This window comes from Anomaloglossus baeobatrachus, chromosome 5 (genome assembly GCF_048569485.1).
Source record: "Anomaloglossus baeobatrachus isolate aAnoBae1 chromosome 5, aAnoBae1.hap1, whole genome shotgun sequence".
NCBI classification, from domain to species: domain Eukaryota; kingdom Metazoa; phylum Chordata; class Amphibia; order Anura; family Aromobatidae; genus Anomaloglossus; species Anomaloglossus baeobatrachus.
This window is the reverse complement of record NC_134357.1, coordinates 229,395,131-229,413,852: the sequence shown is the minus strand read 5'-3', so window position 1 is coordinate 229,413,852 and position 18,722 is coordinate 229,395,131.

Here is an 18,722-nt window from a genome sequence, read left to right as displayed (position 1 = left end):
TTACAGGAGGTCTTTTCCTTTTACTAAAGGAGGGAGAAGACTGCAGTTGCACGTGTTTCACGGGACCACCCCATGTCTAGGTTACACACATTTTTGTTGTTTGAAACCATAGGGAGCATGTGTATATCTCTATATCTTGAGTTTTAATTTCTAGAATGTGTTGCCCTTTTCAGGCTATTGTTTGGTCAAAGCAGGGTTCCCCAACTCCAGTCCTCGAGGGCCGCCAACAGTGAATGTTTTCAGGACTTCCTTAGCATTGCATGGGTGTTGGAATCATCAACTGTGCAGGTGATTAAATTATCACCTGTGCAATACTAAGGAAATCCTGAAAACATGCACTGTTGGCAGCCCTTGAGGACTGGAATTGGGGACCCATGGGTCAAAGTATTAGCCACATGATTTTTTTTGTTGTGTGTGTTTTTTATATAATATATATATATATATATATATATATTATATTATATTATATTAAATTAAATGTTTCCCTTTTGATACAAAATTAGGAATGCACTTTTTAAATGGTGGGACGTATTTTCCAATGTGCCATACATTTATTTAAAAAAGGGGGTATGATATGCACTTATAATGCAGGTTTTTTTCTGTGTACCAAAAGTGTTAACATTGTCATGTCAGCAAAATGGTTTTAACTATGCAAAGTAGCTCTCATCCAGAAAGAAGACAGCTATCTCTTTAGTAACACCTATTTGTGTGTGATTGATTGCTCTCAGTGAGAGAAACAAAATTTAAATTTTGTAGTTGTGATACCTTTTAATGGCTAACTAAAATAAAAATAAAATATGATGTTATAAAGCAAGCTTTCGAGACATCTCAGGTCTCTTCATCAGGCATGGTATGACAAAATATCTGAAGAAACACAAATATATATACACAAAACAGGGTAGAGGGATGCCCTGTTTTGTGTATATATTTGTGTTTCCTCAGATATTTTGTCATACCATGCCTGATGAAGAGACCTGAGATGTCTCGAAAGCTTGCTTTATAACATCATATTTTATTTTTATTTTAGTTAGCCATTAAAAGGTATCACAACTACAAAATTTTAATTTTGTTTCTCTCACGGAGAGCAATCAATCATTTTTCAACTGGCTAACACGATACCAAAACCTTTTTCTTTTAACTTTGTGTGTGGGACACTGACTTACAGCACAGATACTTTTAGAAGCACCTTCAAACATGAAAAGTCTATTCTGTAGTCAGCTGGTTGGGGGTTCCTTTTCCCCCAGTACACAGAAGGGGGATTATAAATTTAACATTGATTGGGAAATATTGAAAGTCTATTTTAAGAAGCAGGGGGCAACCCTGTTCTCAGTATTCCAGCCACTTTCCATCAAAGTGATTAAAGCGTTAACTTATTTTGCAGGAGACCAATTGTTATGTACCTCTGGTCACGTGTGCTAATTTTCTTCAAGCTGGTGTAATATTTTACAAAATCTGCTTCCCAATTTTATATGGAAATATGGCTGGGCTTTTTTTTTATTATTTTTTTAAGCCACAGTTGCTCACTTATATGAATGGACAAAATGTCAAACATAGTTACCTTTCAGGTACATTGTCAGAATAAATTATGTGTATTGAGGAATTCCACTATTATTTTTCCCTTCCCCTATGACAGCACCACCAGAGAGGTCCACCCATGTTAGGACAGGAAACCCACTGAAATAAAAGCATGGCACCTCTCTCCACATCAGATCGGTTTCCTGTCGCAAGATGGGAAAGCAAGAAGACTCTGGCTATGGTAGGCCAGGTCTGTTGTGAAGGCAGCTAAATCCCAGGGCTGAACCAGCTGCCAGAAGAATGGCTTACCTACCATGGCACTGGAACTGAGCCTCGGATGCATCTCTCCAGGGCCGTGGTTCCCTGCAGTAATGGGCGTGGGCATTGAGAGCGGTGGCTTTCCAGAGGGATCTGCATCTTCTGCCTGGCGCTGTCCGGATCTACGCACACGCTCGACGGCCTTGGCTGCTCATGCTCTTTGAGCACGCCGGGCAAAAATCCAGAGGCATGTGCCGGTAATTGCGGGCGTATGACACCAGCACTATGCAACCGGACGTGGCAGCGGGAGACACAGCGTATGCGCGGGGCCTGCAACATGGTACGGTCCATTGAGAGGATGCGGCCAGGAGGACAGTGAAAATAAAAGGAGCCTGCGTACTGGGGTAACAGGCGTCTCAAGCCTTCCTCCAGCTATGGAGGACCAGCAGGATCATCCGATCCCAGAGCGACACCGGCAGCCGAAGAAGCAACCGCAACATGGCAGCAAAGGCAGTCATTCAAGTGTGAGTGGCGATCGGACCAGCCAAAGATCCAGGGATTCCAGGAGGAGTCAGTCCTGTGAGACTGTCCAGCCTCCAGTTCCGGTACCTCCATTGACTGGAGCGATGAATTATCTCCGTTATATTCCCAATAATAGGGGTCTTCTTATTTTTGTGTTCCTGTATTCCCTAGGAGAGGCCTAGGAAGAGGATGTTGAAACTAAATAACAAAGAATGTGCTCTGTGTATGTCCCCATTACCACCTGGGGCACAGAAGGAGTTGTGCATTAATTGCATCCAGAGGACAATTAGTGAGGAGATCCCAGACTTCGTTGCCAGCTGTAGGGCAATAATGAGACAGAGGTTAGGGAGTCTTTTAAAGGTCTATCCCAATCAGAGGTTAAGAAGGAAGAAGGGTAGTGCCGGGGAGAAGGATTGAGACCTTTTAGGCCTCATCTTAGATTTACAATCCCAACTGTGTCTGCTCCCATCAGAGAAGGTTCGCAGTAAAAGGGCATTAGTATCCTGCACAAGCCAGTCCAATCATGTCCCTCAGAAAAGCCATGTCCGTGCTAGGGTCCCTAGCATCATGTATTATGGCGGTTCTTTGGGTGTAGAACCATACATTTTGCCTACAGTGGGTGGTGCTGGAATCATAGTAGAAGTTAGGAGGGTTTTTGGAAGGAAAAGTAGAACTCCTTTTAGTGGTGGTTGGACATACGAAATCTGTAGTGGGTGTCCCTTGAGCTCCACCTATATCGGATGTAATCACTATAGACACAAGCGCGTAAGGCTGGGGGGCTCACCTGAGGGAACACATGGTTCAGGGGGTATGTAATTCCCAGGAGAAAAGAGTATGCCGTTTTGTGGCGCTGGTTTTGCATCCATATCTTACCACAGAAAAGACCAGGCTATGTACAAGCCATGTCTTTATCACCAGTGAAATGTTCCTCAATTTGAAGACCTTGTCCAGTGACTTCATTGTTGATTTGCTGATAGCTATTTTCCTAATGACTTCTGGTGTCATCAATGCATTTTGAGTGATCATTGATCCGACGTCCTGCACATTAGGGCTGCCTCTGTATTAGCTCTTGATGTACATCAGTCAATTTATATCCTGAAGGAGTTGTATAGACTCTGAAACGCGTAGAATAATAATATCACAAAGATTGTCTCTTCCAAGTGATTCTTCCATTCACAAGGCAGTGCGGCTTAACCCTTTCTTCTAACACATGTTTACCGGATTATCCTTGGGTCTGCAGCAGCCAATGTGTTTCGTTATGCTTCTGTGGTAATTGTGACACTCACCACTACTCAGGTGAGTGTTTCCGTGTTAATTTTATTCTGATTCCATCAGGATAAGGCACCATCTGCGCCTTTGTCTTTCCAGATATTTTACCATTATGAAAACTACACACCTCACACTGCTCAAAACCACATCTAAGAAGTTTATTAAGGCTACGTTCACATTTCCGTTGTTTAGGATCAGTCACAATCCGCCGCTCTGATAAGCAACGCAATCCGTTTGGCGGATTCCGTTGTTTCCCATAGACTTGTATGAGCGGCGGATTGTGACTGATGGACCCTGCATTGCATCCGCCGCACGGCGCATCAATCGTTTATTGACTGACCGTCGGGCAGGAAGGAAGCAGCATGCAACTTTTTTTGTGGCAGCAAAAAAACGCACCCCGCAGGATTCCGTTGGAATCCGTCAGGAGGCATAATGTAAGCCTATGGCGCAGGATTCTGTTATCCTGCGTCACGCGACGGATTCCAGTGCAGGAATCCTTCACGTTTTACTGAGCATATCCAGCAAAACGTCCAAAATCATGTAAAATCAGTCTCTCTCTCTCTCTCTCTCTCTCTCTATCTCTCTCTATCTCTCTCGCCGGGAGATCAGCTGATCGCTCTGAAAAGCCTGCCGCCGCAAGATCAGCTGATCGTTCTGTAAAGCCGGCCGTCACTATGTAGGTTCTGTAAGATATGAAGCCCCCAAAATTACACTAGGTTGCTGATAGGAAGGCACTGGCCTTGAGGCACAAGTAGTGCCACTGACACCAAGTATTAATAAAAATTGGGTAACACTGAGACTGTGTGTTAGTGGCAGCAGGCCACTATCTAAGTTCTGTAAGATATGAAGCTCCCAAAATTATGCTAGTTTGGTGATAGGAAGGTACTGGCCTTCAGGCAAATATAGTGCCACTGACACCGAGTATTAATAACAATTGGGTAATACTGAGACTATGTGTTAGTGGCAGCAGACCACTATCTAAGTTGTGTAAGATATGAAGATCCCCAAAATTAGGCTAGGTTAGTGCTATGAAGGTATTTTGCTTCAGGCACAAGTTGTGCCACTGACACCGAGTATTAATAAATATTTGTTAACACTCAGACTGTGAATTGAGATGGTGGCTGACAGTCACTACACTACACCTGAACCCGTGTTTACAATTTTGGGATCTTTTTTTTGCAAGTTGTAATACCTATTTCTAGTATAACAGACACAAGGGATGTAGCAGTGCTGAGAATGTTGATTATTAGTAGCAGATATCAGGACAGCTTTAAATCTCTCCCTGCCTGTGAATAAGCTCTCCCTATATCACACACTGCAGTAACAGACCGTATGCACCACTAATAAGAGGAGGGGTCTTTTTGGCCGGTTTAAAACAGGAACGGCTGTCACCTAAATAAGCAATGCACTAACACTGTCCCTATACCTTGTTCTATGATTTACACAGCGGCTAGCACATAGTGGACAGTGTGTTCAGCCCTTAGAAGGACTATTTTGGATTGTGCAGATGGAACACTATCTCATAGAACGCACTGCACTGTCCCTATACCTGTTTCTATGATTTACACAGCAGCTAATGCTAAATATCTTTAGCCCTTAGAAGGACTAGTATTAGTTGACTGGAGAAACGCTGTCCCGCACACAGTACAGTTTAGCTAAACCGGCAGTTCAGGAATTAATGCGTGTTCACAAAATGGCGGCAGCCTTATATATCCCCTATGATGCGGTGCGATCAAGCCTATCACAGTAAAGGGTAATTTACACACTGCGACATTGCTAGCGATGTCGAGCGCGATAGCACCCACCCCCGTCGTATGTGCGACATTGGTGATCGCTGCCGTAGCGAACATTATCTCTACGGCAACGTCACACGCACACACCTTGACAGCGACGTCGCTATGACCGCCGAACAATCCCTCCCTCATGGGGGAGGTGCGTTCGGCATCATAGCGACGTCACTGCGGCGTCACTAAGCGGCCGGCCAATAGAAGCGGAGGGGCGGAGACGAGCGGGACGTAACATCCCGCCCACATCCTTCCACATTGCCGGTGGACGCAGGTAAGGAGATGTTCGTCGTTCCTGCGGTGTCACACAGCGATGTGTGCTACCGCAGGAACGACGAACAACATCGTACCTGTGGCAGCAGTGATATTAAGGAAAGGAGCGACGTGTCAACAATCACCGTTTTTGAACGATTTTGCGATCATTGATCATCGCTCTTTGGTTTCACACGCTGCGATGTCACTACCGGCGCTGGATGTTCGTCACTAACGACGTGACCCCGATGATATATTGGTAGCGATGTCGCAGCGTGTAAAGCACACTTTAACACCACAACAAAGATGGCTGTGGTGTTACTGTGAGGGCAAGTAACGTCAGATGTATTCATTGACTGGAAAAAGGCGCCAGGAAGTCCAGAAATGAAAATTAAAGTATCGTAGCGAATACCATATTCATATCCTTCTTTCTTTATCTCTAACCATAAGGGTTTTTATTGCCACAGTATCTCCAAATAAAATATTTTTGCAGCACCTATACTCCCGTCTTCTCCTATTTTTTCATGTGTTCTTGGAGTATGCTCATTGCTCTTCTTACGCACATATATAGAAGGGCGTATTATATGTAATCCCTATGGATTATGTTATTTACATTTGTTCTTTGTTTTTCAGTTTTTCCTTGGATTACCATGGATTTCAGAGCCCGAGACCAGACGTGGCTCAATAAACGAAATGATGAATTGAAAACTGATGGCAATTTTAATTCTGATACTGAAGATAATTTATCAACAGGGGTACTTCTCCCTAAGTATAAGGGCCTCTTATATAAGCGTACAAAAATCTGGTGGAACCGAACTTTTTTAGACAAATACTTAGAAAAAAACCTCATCCCCCGTGGCCTTAGAGTACAAGTCTTCCCCTCTTTCCCTATTGAGGACGAAGACTTTAAAACGCAATGGGAGTAATATTCACATAACTGCTCCAAAGCATATTTGGAACTACTTAGAGATCATAATAGTTCCTCTCTACAATTGATTGAACAGGAGATTGATGGTTTGGACTCCACTTTGAAAAAATCGCTTACATCTGAGGCCCTTGAGAAACTTAATGCTGAGGTTGAGGGTGAACTCACTAAGTGGGAAAAAGAAATTAAAGCCCTTAAATTTAAGAAATTCCATAGAGATTCACAGGATTATCTCATGAATCGAACTTATAAATGGAAGACTAACAATACACGAGGAAAATCGACCACTCGCAATAACTCCTTATCTCGGTCTAGATCTACCTCCTTACAATCTTTAATCAATCCACTAATAATGTATGAATGCATGTCCATTTATGCTGAGAAGAAAAGCATCCACTGTGCTTGTAGCGCACAACGCAGCGGTTTGGAAGCAGCGAAAAGACACTGCATCCAATATGCTGCTCCTGATTGTGGGCACGCACTCAATCATTACACTCTTACATGTAATCCCGGTGCAAGCACTCAGCATAGAGCACAGGATAAATATGAACCGCGCCATACCGCGATCTTTTTAGAGACAGAATGAACAAAGCAATAGGAGTTGAAGAGTTGGCTTTATTTATTTTTTACGCCATTCACCTTGTGGTATAGGTGATTAGGCAGCTTTATTTCTCTGGTCAGTACCATTACAGGGATACCAGGTTTATATAGTTTTTTTAGGTTTAGCGACTATCACACTAAAAAATGCTTTTTACAAAATAAAGGTTTTTTGCATCCCAGGATTTGAAGGCTATAGTTTGTTTTATTTTTCTGCCGACAGAATCATGTGAGGGCTTTTTTTTTTTCCAGGATGAGTTGGATGAGATGAATTGGTACCAATTTTGGTCACAATAATTTTTTATCGCTTTCTATTCCACTATTTGTGAGGCAGAATCAAGAAGAAACGGCAACTAAGGAATAGTTTTGTTTTTTTGTTTTTTTTTTATTCCAGTCACTGTGTCGTAAAAATGATGACAGCTTTATTCTTCAGATCAGTAAGATTACAGTGATACCCTATTATATCGTTTTGTGGGTTTTTTGCCGCTATTACACAATAAAAACAATTTTATAGGAAAAAAAAAACTGTTTTTGCATTATTGCATTCTGAGAGGTATAACCTTTTTATTTTTTGTCTGACAGAGCTGTATGGCAGCTTGTTTTTTGCAGGACAAGATGATGTTTTCAGTGGTATCATTTTTATTTACATATGACTTTTTGATCAAGTTTTATTCCACTTTTTTTGTCAGCTGTATGTTGAAAAGACTTAGTTTTTGCTACATTTTTTATTTACTTTTTTTAATGTGTTCACTGAAGGGGTTATCTAGTGTGATAGTTTTATGGCTTGGAAAAGATAGAAAAGTAATTCAGCTCACCCCTTCTTGATAGTGTGATGCCCCTGGACTAGTCAGGGCGTCACATTGTACTGCATGCTCTTTTACCTCTTAGTGCAGGACTCAACCCCCCATGGTTCTGGGTTCCCAACCTATAGAACTGCCTCCATCAGCATCCAAATCCCAACCACACCTCACACCACACCCTGTCAGACACACCAGTGGGCTGCTAAGCTGGAAACCACCTAGGGGTCAGGCAGACTGGTGGGTGGGAGTAGAGCAGAGTAGTCGGCTCCAGGGGAGCAAAGGAAGAGGAAGCAGGAGAAGAGTGTAGCCCTCAAGTAGTGAGGAGCTAGGGAAGCGTGTGGCTCCCGGGGAGTTACCGTTTGGGTCGCAGACGGTTGTCTGGGACCGTAGGAGTCGGAGACACGGTCGCAGAGGATTAAGGCTGGGTGCCTAGACCTGGTCTTGGAGGACGGTCAACAGCTCGAGTCTAATCAACGGTCCAGGACCGAAAGCACGGTGGGGAACTGCACCCTAGGTCGGGGAGTAGCTTCAGGCAACCCGGCAATTAACATGCGGAAGATAGTGACTTTATGGACTGTCCCCAAGAAGCTCAGAGATCAGGGGCACTAGCACAACGAGGGGGATAGGGATTTCCAACCCAAGCAGCCCACAGAAATCCCAAGCGTGAGCCCTTGAGAGCGCAGCTCCACTACCAACAGTAGGGAGCGGGGCCCGGACAGCTTTATGCCAATGGGCCAACAGAACACTTCAAATTTGTGCACGGAGGAAGACTCCGGATCACCTGGCAGTACTATAGAGGACGGATACCCGGACGGGCTCCCACAAGTGGGCAGCGGCACCCAGAGACTTGGTTTACCTTTTGGTCAGAGTCTGCTTTTCATCACCAACACTGTCTGAGTGAGTACATGGTCCTCCCCTGCTTGCCACTAGCCCTGCGCTCCCCTGCACCAATAACCCCCATTATCCAGAGTCCAGGGGCCTCCCCTACCCATGGAGGGAACGTCATCTGGCTGCCCCACTCCATCTCCCCCGGGTACTCCCATCGGCAGCTGCGGTACTCCCCTTATCAAGAACCACGGGTGGCGTTACGAACTCTTATCCCCTGTAAATACCCCCTTTACATTTGAGTGGCCGTAAACACCCGGATCCAGAGACCCTCAAGCCACGGCAGACCCGCGGATAACAATAATCATTCTATGCTGCAGATTCTCCCCTTTGAGCACATACAGTCAGGGCCAGAAATATTTGGACATTGACACAAGTTTTGTTATTTTAGCTGCTTACAAAAACATGTTCAGAAATACAATTATATATATAATATGGGCTGAAAGTGCACACTCCCAGCTGCAATATGAGAGTTTTCACATCCAAATCGGAGAAAGGGTTTAGGAATCATAGCTCTGTAATGCATAGCCTCCTCTTTTTCAAGGGACCAAAAGTAATTGGACAAGGGACTCTAAGGGCTGCAATTAACTCTGAAGGCATCTCCCTTTGTTAACCTGTAATCAATGAAGTAGTTAAAAGGTCTGGGGTTGATTACAGGTGTGTGGTTTTGCATTTGGAAGCTGTTGCTGTGACCAGACAACATGCGGTCTAAGGAACTCTCAATTGAGGTGAAGCAGAACATCCTGAGGCTGAAAAAAAAGAAAAAATCCATCAGAGAGATAGCAGACATGCTTGGAGTAGCAAAATCAACAGTCGGGTACATTCTGAGAAAAAAGGAATTGACTGGTGAGCTTGGGAACTCAAAAAGGCCTGGGCGTCCACGGATGACAACAGTGGTGGATGATCACCGCATACTTTCTTTGGTGAAGAAGAACCCGTTCACAACATCAACTGAAGTCCAGAACACTCTCAGTGAAGGAGGTGCATCTGTCTCTAAGTCAACAGTAAAGAGAAGACTACATGAAAGTAAATACAAAGGGTTCACATCTAGATGCAAACCATTCATCAATTCCAAAAATAGACAGGCCAGAGTTAAATTTGCTGAAAAACACCTCATGAAGCCAGCTCAGTTCTGGAAAAGTATTCTATGGACAGATGAGACAAAGATCAACCTGTACCAGAATGATGGGAAGAAAAAAGTTTGGAGAAGAAAGGGAACGGCACATGATCCAAGGCACACCACATCCTCTGTAAAACATGGTGGAGGCAACGTGATGGCATGGGCATGCATGGCTTTCAATGGCACTGGGTCACTTGTGTTTATTGATGACATAACAGCAGACAAGAGTAGCCGGATGAATTCTGAAGTGTACCGTGATATACTTTCAGCCCAGATTCAGCCAAATGCCGCAAAGTTGATTGGACGGCGCTTCATAGTACAGATGGACAATGACCCCAAGCATACAGCCAAAGCTACCCAGGAGTTCATGAGTGCAAAAAAGTGGAACATTCTGCAATGGCCAAGTCAATCACCAGATCTTAACCCAATTGAGCATGCATTTCACTTGCTCAAATCCAGACTTAAGACGGAAAGACCCACAAGCAAGCAAGACCTGAAGGCTGCGGCTGTAAAGGCCTGGCAAAGCATTAAGAAGGAGGAAACCCAGCGTTTGGTGATGTCCATGGGTTCCAGACTTAAGGCAGTGATTGCCTCCAAAGGATTTGCAACAAAATATTGAAAAAAAAAATATTTTGTTTGGGTTTGGTTTATTTGTCCAATTACTTTTGACCTCCTAAAATGTGGAGTGTTTGTAAAGAAATGTGTACAATTCCTACAATTTCTATCAGATATTTTTGTTCAAACCTTCAAATTAAACGTTACAATCTGCACTTGAATTCTGTTGTAGAGGTTTCATTTCAAATCCAATGTGGTGGCATGCAGAGCCCAAATCGCGAAAATTGTGTCACTGTCCAAATATTTCTGGACCTAACTGTATTTAAACCTTGGCTCCAGGCGAATAGAAGAATACAAAATAACAAAAGATAATCCAGCGACTGTGGGTAGTAGAATTTTTCTTAAAACGTCCCATTTATTGTAGACACGTTATAATTCAGTGCAGCATGTTGCAGCCACAACTAATGTCTCTTTCCCTGTCTGTCTGTCTCTTTCCCTGTCTCTCTTTCCCTATCTGCCTGTTTCTCTCTGTCTGAGCCTGTCTGTGTCTGTCTGCCTATGTCTGTCTTTTTCCCTGTCTGTCTCTCTCTTTCCGTCTCTCTGTCTCTCCACCGATATCATATTACCTCACACAGAAGCTTCTTCTGCTATGAATATCCTTTGTTAATATAGCAACCAATCACAGCTCCTATTAATGACCTGTAGCTTCCAGCTCCATTGACTTTAATGTAAGCAGTTTTTTTTGGCGAGCAACTGTAAACCGCAGGGTTACATTTTCCCATCAAAACATAGTCTATGATGTTCCCTGAGTCACATGAGGTGTCTGTGCAAAATTTCGTGATTGTAAATGCGACGGTGTGGATTCATTTAGCGGACATACACTAACATACACTCCGCTTTATATATTAGACTAGCTGTAGTACCCAGGCGTTGCCCGGAATAGTAACTGTCTGTCTGTCTCTCATCTTCGTCTGTTTGTGTCTGTCTGTCTCTGTCTGTCCGTCTGTCTCTGTCTGTCTGTTTGTCTGTCTCTGGCCGTCTGTCTCTGTCTGTCTCTGTCGGTTTGTCTGTCTCTGTCTCAAACCTCAGTCTTTACTACTTCTGTATAAAATTCCTTTTATTTATTTTCAAATTTACATACATACATATAAACAACACTAAAATAACAATAATAGGAGAGGAAAGGGGGGAGGAGCCTGCAACCCTATCCTTTCCCTTCCTATCGCACCGGGGGTCGGCGTCCTAATTAACAGTGTCGCCCCCGTTCCGCTATGACTATACCCTAAGCAATTCCCTCCCTAGTTCTAAATAGTGTGCACTAACTCAAAGGAGTGTTTTAACCCAAAGCAGTAAAACCACAGAGAGAAAAGGTGCACAGTCCGGGGTAACTAATTTGTCTGTATCATCACCCAAGGCTATCAGGGATTGGGGCGTATGGGTAGTCATGTGTAACAATCAGTCTGTGTGCTCAGTAGCAGATAGTAACTGAATAGTAACTAGAAGCTAAGAATTGCTATCCAAGAATCGCGCAACGCGTTTCGCCCTTTCTGATAATAGTAATCTCAGGGCTCATCAGGGGCGTCTCAACTAGATTCTTGAAGAGTTCTTTCATTAATTCCAATTTATAGACCCATTAAGGCCTGTTTTGGACACTCAATCAGGACTAATTTCTATAATGCCGCTATGGACTGAGGTGACACAATACTTTGTGATGGTAATTTTCTGACCGGTTCAGATATTGGACACAACGGATCCACTGATGACACTCAATCATCAAGTATGGATGTACTCAATTTTGGTCAGTATAATGATTGAGACTAGTTCATATATTCTTGTGAGGGGTACTATTGAACTCTAAGGTAATGATTCTCAGTTATTTTCATATAGATTGGAATCAATGAGAGAACTCTTCAAGAATCTAGTTCTTCTATAATTCTATATTATGTCCACAGGATGGCAGCAAAATACAACAAGTAATCCTGGTATTGATATTTGATTTGTTATACTTTGCTGCCATCTTATGGACATAATATAGAATACAGGTTGAAAAAATTGTTATTAGTCAGTATTGGTGATATTTATTACATTGGGTCTAATGTAAAAAAGATGTACTGTATATAGACCAAAGTGAATAGTGCTTAAGCAAAGAAAACAACCAATATGATAAATAATACCAATACTGACTGCAATAATAATTATTTCATCCTGTATTCTATACTAGCTGTAGTACCCGAGCGTTGCTGTGATAGTAACTGTCTCTGTCTGTCTCCCAGTCTCCGTCTGTCTGTGTCTGTCTGTCTGTGTCTGTCTGTCTCTGTCTGTCTCTGTCTGTCTCTGTCTGTCTGTCTCTGTCTGTCTCTGTCTATAGCAATTGAGGGGATCCACCTAGCCGGGTGGGTTCAGAGGCCATCCTTCTTGCGCTGTAAATTGTGGGTCCCTGCGGCTTGAACCTACACTGCGGCCCCATTCCTTTTGTTGGTACTAGTTCTCACCCGTATAGCAGGCAGCACAGGCCTTTTACTGATGCCGCTATTCCGGTCATGGCTCCTGGCTCTACTATGCTTCTGTGCCCTGTCTGGTCCTCAGCGCTCGGCCCTGAGAAAGCTATGTCGCAGCTCCCTCTCAGAGACCGTCTTCTCTCCACTGCTCCTAACTTGTTCTGGTCTAGAGTTAGAAAAGTGTTGACTGCAGATGCGATAAAAAAAAAAGGTAAAAACGGTAAAGTAGTCATTGCACGCTCAGTCTTACGCCGCTGTCCAGATGTAAACAACAATACTGATGAGGGAGATCCGCCACCAACTAACCCCAACGTAGGCTTTGGGCAGAGCGTTTCTGACCACGCTTCATTACTTCGGCCATGCCAGATGGGTTTTAACTCCTGTGGTCAATGAATTCGGCTAGGGGGCACTGTAACCAGTGCAAACTATATACAAAAGCGGACCACTGGGGTGACACAATTTCACCAAATCGACCTGTTCCTTCTTTTCAGACAAATAAAATGGGGGAAGAGTTCTCACCCCTTCAAGTTGACTTGCTTAATTACTTGGACACTCATAGTCGTCCACTAGGGGTTTATGGGATGCGAGCCACAGCCCCAAGTTCCTCTTACTTTCAAAGTAATCACTTACAGGAGGTTGTGCTGGATGGGCAGAGAGTTATTGGATTTTGTGACTCTGGGGAATTTCTCACAATAGCTGATCCCTGAGTGGTTCAGCCAGAGGCACTACATCATGGACCAGGGATTGTTATTGAATTGGCTGGAGGACAAAGGAGGAATATCCCAAAGGCGACTGTAGATCTGGACTTTGGGGTCAAGCAATGTGTGGTTGGGGTGATGAGCAGCCTGCCTGCAGATATTCTCCTAGGAAATGATGTGGGAGATCTACAATGCCGATTTGTGGGTCCAGGAATCAGTTTGAGTTTACGAGGACACAAAGGGAAGCTTGTCCTTACAACGTTACCGCTGTACAAGGGACTATCCACAGCTGAGCAACATGGACTTAAGTGAGGTGGCCAAACGTCTGTGTAGACCTCATGGCGTACTCACTTATTAAGAACATTTAATTCTCCTGTTGTAATTCATAAAATACCCCACCATATTTTATGAATTACAACAGGAGAATTAAACGTTATGAATTGGATCTAAGTCCATTAAAATCCTGGGGGACTATAATGAATTGTTTCCACCAATTTTTCTTGATATATTGTATACTAGCTGTAGTACCCAGTGTTGCCCGGGATAGTAACTGTATCTCTCTCTCTCTCTGTCTGTCTTTTTATGCCTGTCTCTTTGTGTCTGTCTCTCTGTCGGTCTCTTTCCCTGTCTGTCTCTCTATCTCTTTGTCTGTCTCTCTATCTCTTTCCAAGTCTGTCTCTGTCTGTCTGTCTGTCGGTCTCTGTCTCTATCCGTGTTTGTCTCAGTCTCTCTGTCTGTCTCTCTCTATCTCTTTGTTTTGTCAGTCTCTGTGTGTCTATCTCTGTGTGTCTATCTCTGTGTGTTTGTCTCTGTGTCTGTCTATCTCTTCCCTGTCTGCCTTTGTCTGTCTCTGTCTGTCTCTTTCCCTGTCTGTCTCTTTCCCTGTCTGCCTCTCTATTTCCCTGTCTGTCTGTCTCTTTCCTTGTCTTTCTCTTTCCTTTCCCTGTCTTCCTGTCTCTGTCTGTCTGTCTGTGCCTATCTCTGTCTGTGCCTGTCTGTCTGTGTCTATTTGCCTCTATCTGTCTTTCCCTGTCTCTCTGTCTCTTTCCCAGTCTGTCTGTCTCTTTCCCTGTCTGTCTTTTTCCCTGTCTGTCTCTTTCCCTGTCTGTCTCTTTCCCTGTCTGTCTCTTTACCTGTCTGTCTCTCTCTCTGTCTGTGCCTATGACTGTCTGTGCCTGTCTGTCTGCCTCTGTCTATCTCTTTCCCTGTCTGTCTCTTTCCCTGTCGGTATCTTTCCCTGTCTGTCTCTTTCCCTGTCTGTCTCTTTCCCTGTCTGTCTCTTTCCCTGTCTGTCTGTCTCTTTCCCTGTCTCTCTTTCCCTGTCTCTCTTTCCCTGTCTCTCTTTCCCTGTCTCTCTTTCCCTGTCTGCCTGTTCCTCTGTCTGTGCCTGTCTGTGTCTGTCTGCCTATGTCTGTCTTTTTCCCTGTCTGTCTCTATCTCTCTGTCTCTTTCCCTGTCTGTCTCTCTCTGTCTCTCTCTCTTTCCGTCTCTCTATCCCTCTCTCCACCGATATCATATTACCTCACACAGAATCTTCTTATACTATGAATGTCCTTTGTTAGTATAGCAACCAATCACAGCTCCTACTATTGACCCGTAGCTTCCAGCTCCATTGACTTTAATGTAAGCAGGTTTTTGGAGAGCAACTATAAAGCGTGGGGTTACATTTTCCCATCAAAACATTGTCTATGACGTTCCCTGAGTCACATGAGGTGTCTGTGCAAAATTTCGTGATTGTAATTGCGACGGTGTGGATCCCTTTAGTGGACATACACTAACACATACACTCAGCTTTATATATTAGACTAGCTGTAGTACCCGGGCGTTGCCCGGAATAGTAACTGTCTCTCTGTTTGTCTCTCATCTTCGTCTGTTTGTGTCTGTCTGTCTGTCTCTGTCTGTCCGTCTGTCTGTGTCTGTCCGTCTGTCTCTATCTGTTTGTCTGTCTCTGTCTGTTTGTCTGTCTCTGTCTGTTTGTCTGTCTCTGTCTCAAACCTTAGTCTTTACTACTTTTGTATAAAATTCCTTTTATTGATTATCAAATTTACATACATACATAGAAACAACACTAAAATAACAATAATTGAAGAGGAAAGGGGGAGGGGCCTGCAACCCTATCCTTTCCCTTCCTATCGCATGGGGGTCGGCGTCCTAATTAACAGTGACGCCCCCGTTCCGCTATGACTATACCTTAAGCAATTCCCTCCCTAGTTCTAAATAGTGTGCACTAACTCAAAGGAGTGTTTTAACCCAAAGCAGTAAAACCACAGAGAGAAAAGGTGCACAGTCCGGGGTAACTAATTTGTCTGTATCATCACCCAGGGCTATCAGGGATTGGGGCGTATGGGTAGTCATGTGTAACAATCAGTCTGTGTGCTCAGTAGCAGATAGTAACTGAATAGTAACTAGAAGCTAAGAATTGCTATCCAAGAATCGCGCAACGCGTTTCGCCCTTTCTGATAATTGTAATCTCAGGGCTCATCAGGGGCGTCTCAACTAGATTCTTGAAGAGTTCTTTCATTAATTCCAATTTTTAGACCCATTAAGGCCTGTTTTGGACACTCAATGAGGAATAATTCTATAATGCCGCTATGGACTGAGGTGACACAATACTTTGTGATGGTAATTGTCTGACCAGTTCAGATATTGGCCACAACGGATCCACTGATGACACTCAATCATCGAGTATGGATGCATTCAATTTTGGTCAGTATAATGATTGAGACTAGTTCATATATTCTTGTGAGGGGTACTATTGAACTCTAAGGTAATGATTCTCAGTTATTTTCATATAGATTGGAATCAATGAGAGAACTCTTCAAGAATCTAGTTCTTCTATAATTCTATATTATGTCCACAGGATGGCAGCAAAATATAACAAGTAATCTTGGTATTGATATTTGATTTCTTATACTTTGCTGCCATCGTGTGGACATAATATAGAATACAGGTTGAAAAAATTATTATTAGTCAGTATTGGTGATATTTATTACATTGGGTCTAATGTAAAAAAGATGTACTGTATATAGACCAAAGTGAATATTGCTTGGGCAAAAAAAACAACCAATATGATAAATAATACCAATACTGACTACAATAATAATTATTTCATACTGTATTCTATACTAGCTGTAGTACCCGAGCGTTGCTGTGATAGTAACTGTCTCTGTCTGTCTCCCAGTCTCCGTCTGTCTGTCTGTGTCTGTCTGTGTCTGTCTGTCTCTGTCTGTCTCTGTCTGTCTCTGTCTGTCTCTGTCTGTCTCTGTCTATAGCAATTGAGGGGATCCACTTAGCCGGGTGGGTTCAGAGGCCATCCTTCTTGCGCTGTAAATTGTGGGTCCCTGCGGCTTGAACCTACACTGCGGCCCTATTCCTTTTGTTGGTACTAGTTCTCACCCGTATAGCAGGCAGCACAAGCCTTTTACTGATGCCGCTATTCCGGTCATGGCTCCTGGCTCTACTATGCTTCTGTGCCCTGTCTGGTCCTCAGCGCTCGGCCCTGAGAAAGCTATGTCGCAGCTCCCTCTCAGAGACCGTCTTCTCTCCACTGCTCCTAACTTGTTCTGGTCTAGAGTTAGGAAAGTGTTGACTGCAGATGCGATGATAAAAAAAAAGGTAAAAACGGTAAAGTAGTCATTGCACGCTCAGTCTTACGCCGCTGTCCAGATGTAAACAACAATACTGATGAGGGAGATCCGCCACCAACTAACCCCCAACTTAGGCTTTGGGTAGAGCGTTTCTGACCACGCTTCATTACTTCGGCCATGCCAGATGGGTTTTAACTCCTGTGGTCAATGAATTCGGCTAGGGGGCACTGTAACCAGTGTAAACTATATACAAAAGCGGACCACTAGGGTGACACAATTTCACCAAATCGACCTGTTCCTTCTTTACAGACAAATACAATGGGGGAAGAGTTCTCACCCCTTCAAGTTGACTTGCTTAATTACTTGGACACTCATAGTCGTCCACTAGGGGTTTATGGGATGCGAGCCACAGCCCCAAGTTCCTCTTACTATCAAAGTAATCACTTACAGGAGGTTGTGCTGTATGGGCAGAGAGTTATTGGATTTTGTGACTCTGGGGAATTTCTCACAATAGCTGATCCCTGAGTGGTTCAGCCAGAGGCAATATATCATGGACCAGGGATTGTTATTGAATTGGCTGGAGGACAAAGGAGGAATATTCCAAAGGCGAATGTAGATCTGGACTTTGGGGTCAAGCAATGTGTGGTTGGGGTGATGAGCAGCCTGCCTGCAGATATTCTCCTAGGAAATGATGCGGGAGATCTACAATGCCGATTTGTGGGTCCAGGAATCAGTTTGAGTTTACGAGGACACAAAGGGAAGCTTGTCCTTACAACGTTTCCGCTGTACAAGGGACTATCCACAGCTGAGCAACATGGACTTAAGTGAGGTGGCCAAACGTCTGTGTAGACCTCATGGCGTACTCACTTATTAAGAACATTTAATTCTCCTGTTGTAATTCATAAAATACCCCACCATATTTTATGAATTACAACAGGAGAATTAAACGTTATGAATTGGATCTAAGTCCATTAAAATCCTGGGGGACTATAATGAATTGTTTCCACCAATTTTTCTTGATATATTGTATACTAGCTGTAGTACCCAGTGTTGCCCTGGATAGTAACTGTATCTCTCTCTCTCTGTCTCTTTATGCCTGTCTCTTTGTGTCTGTCTCTCTGTCGGTCTCTTTCCCTGTCTGTCTCTCTATCTCTTTGTCTGATTCTCTATCTCTTTCCCTGTTTGTCTCTGTCTGTCTGTCTGTCGGTCTCTGTCTCTATCCGTGTCTGTCTCAGTCTCTCTGTCTGTCTCTCTCTATCTCTTTGTCTGTCAGTCTCTGTGTGTGTATCTCTGTGTGTCTATCTCTGTGTGTTTGTCTCTGTGTCTGTCTATCTCTTTCCCTGTCTGCCTTTGTCTGTCTCTGTCTGTCTCTTTCCCTGTCTGTCTCTTTCCCTGTCTGCCTCTCTATTTCCCTGTCTGTCTGTCTCTTTCCTTGTCTTTCTCTTTCTTTTCCCTGT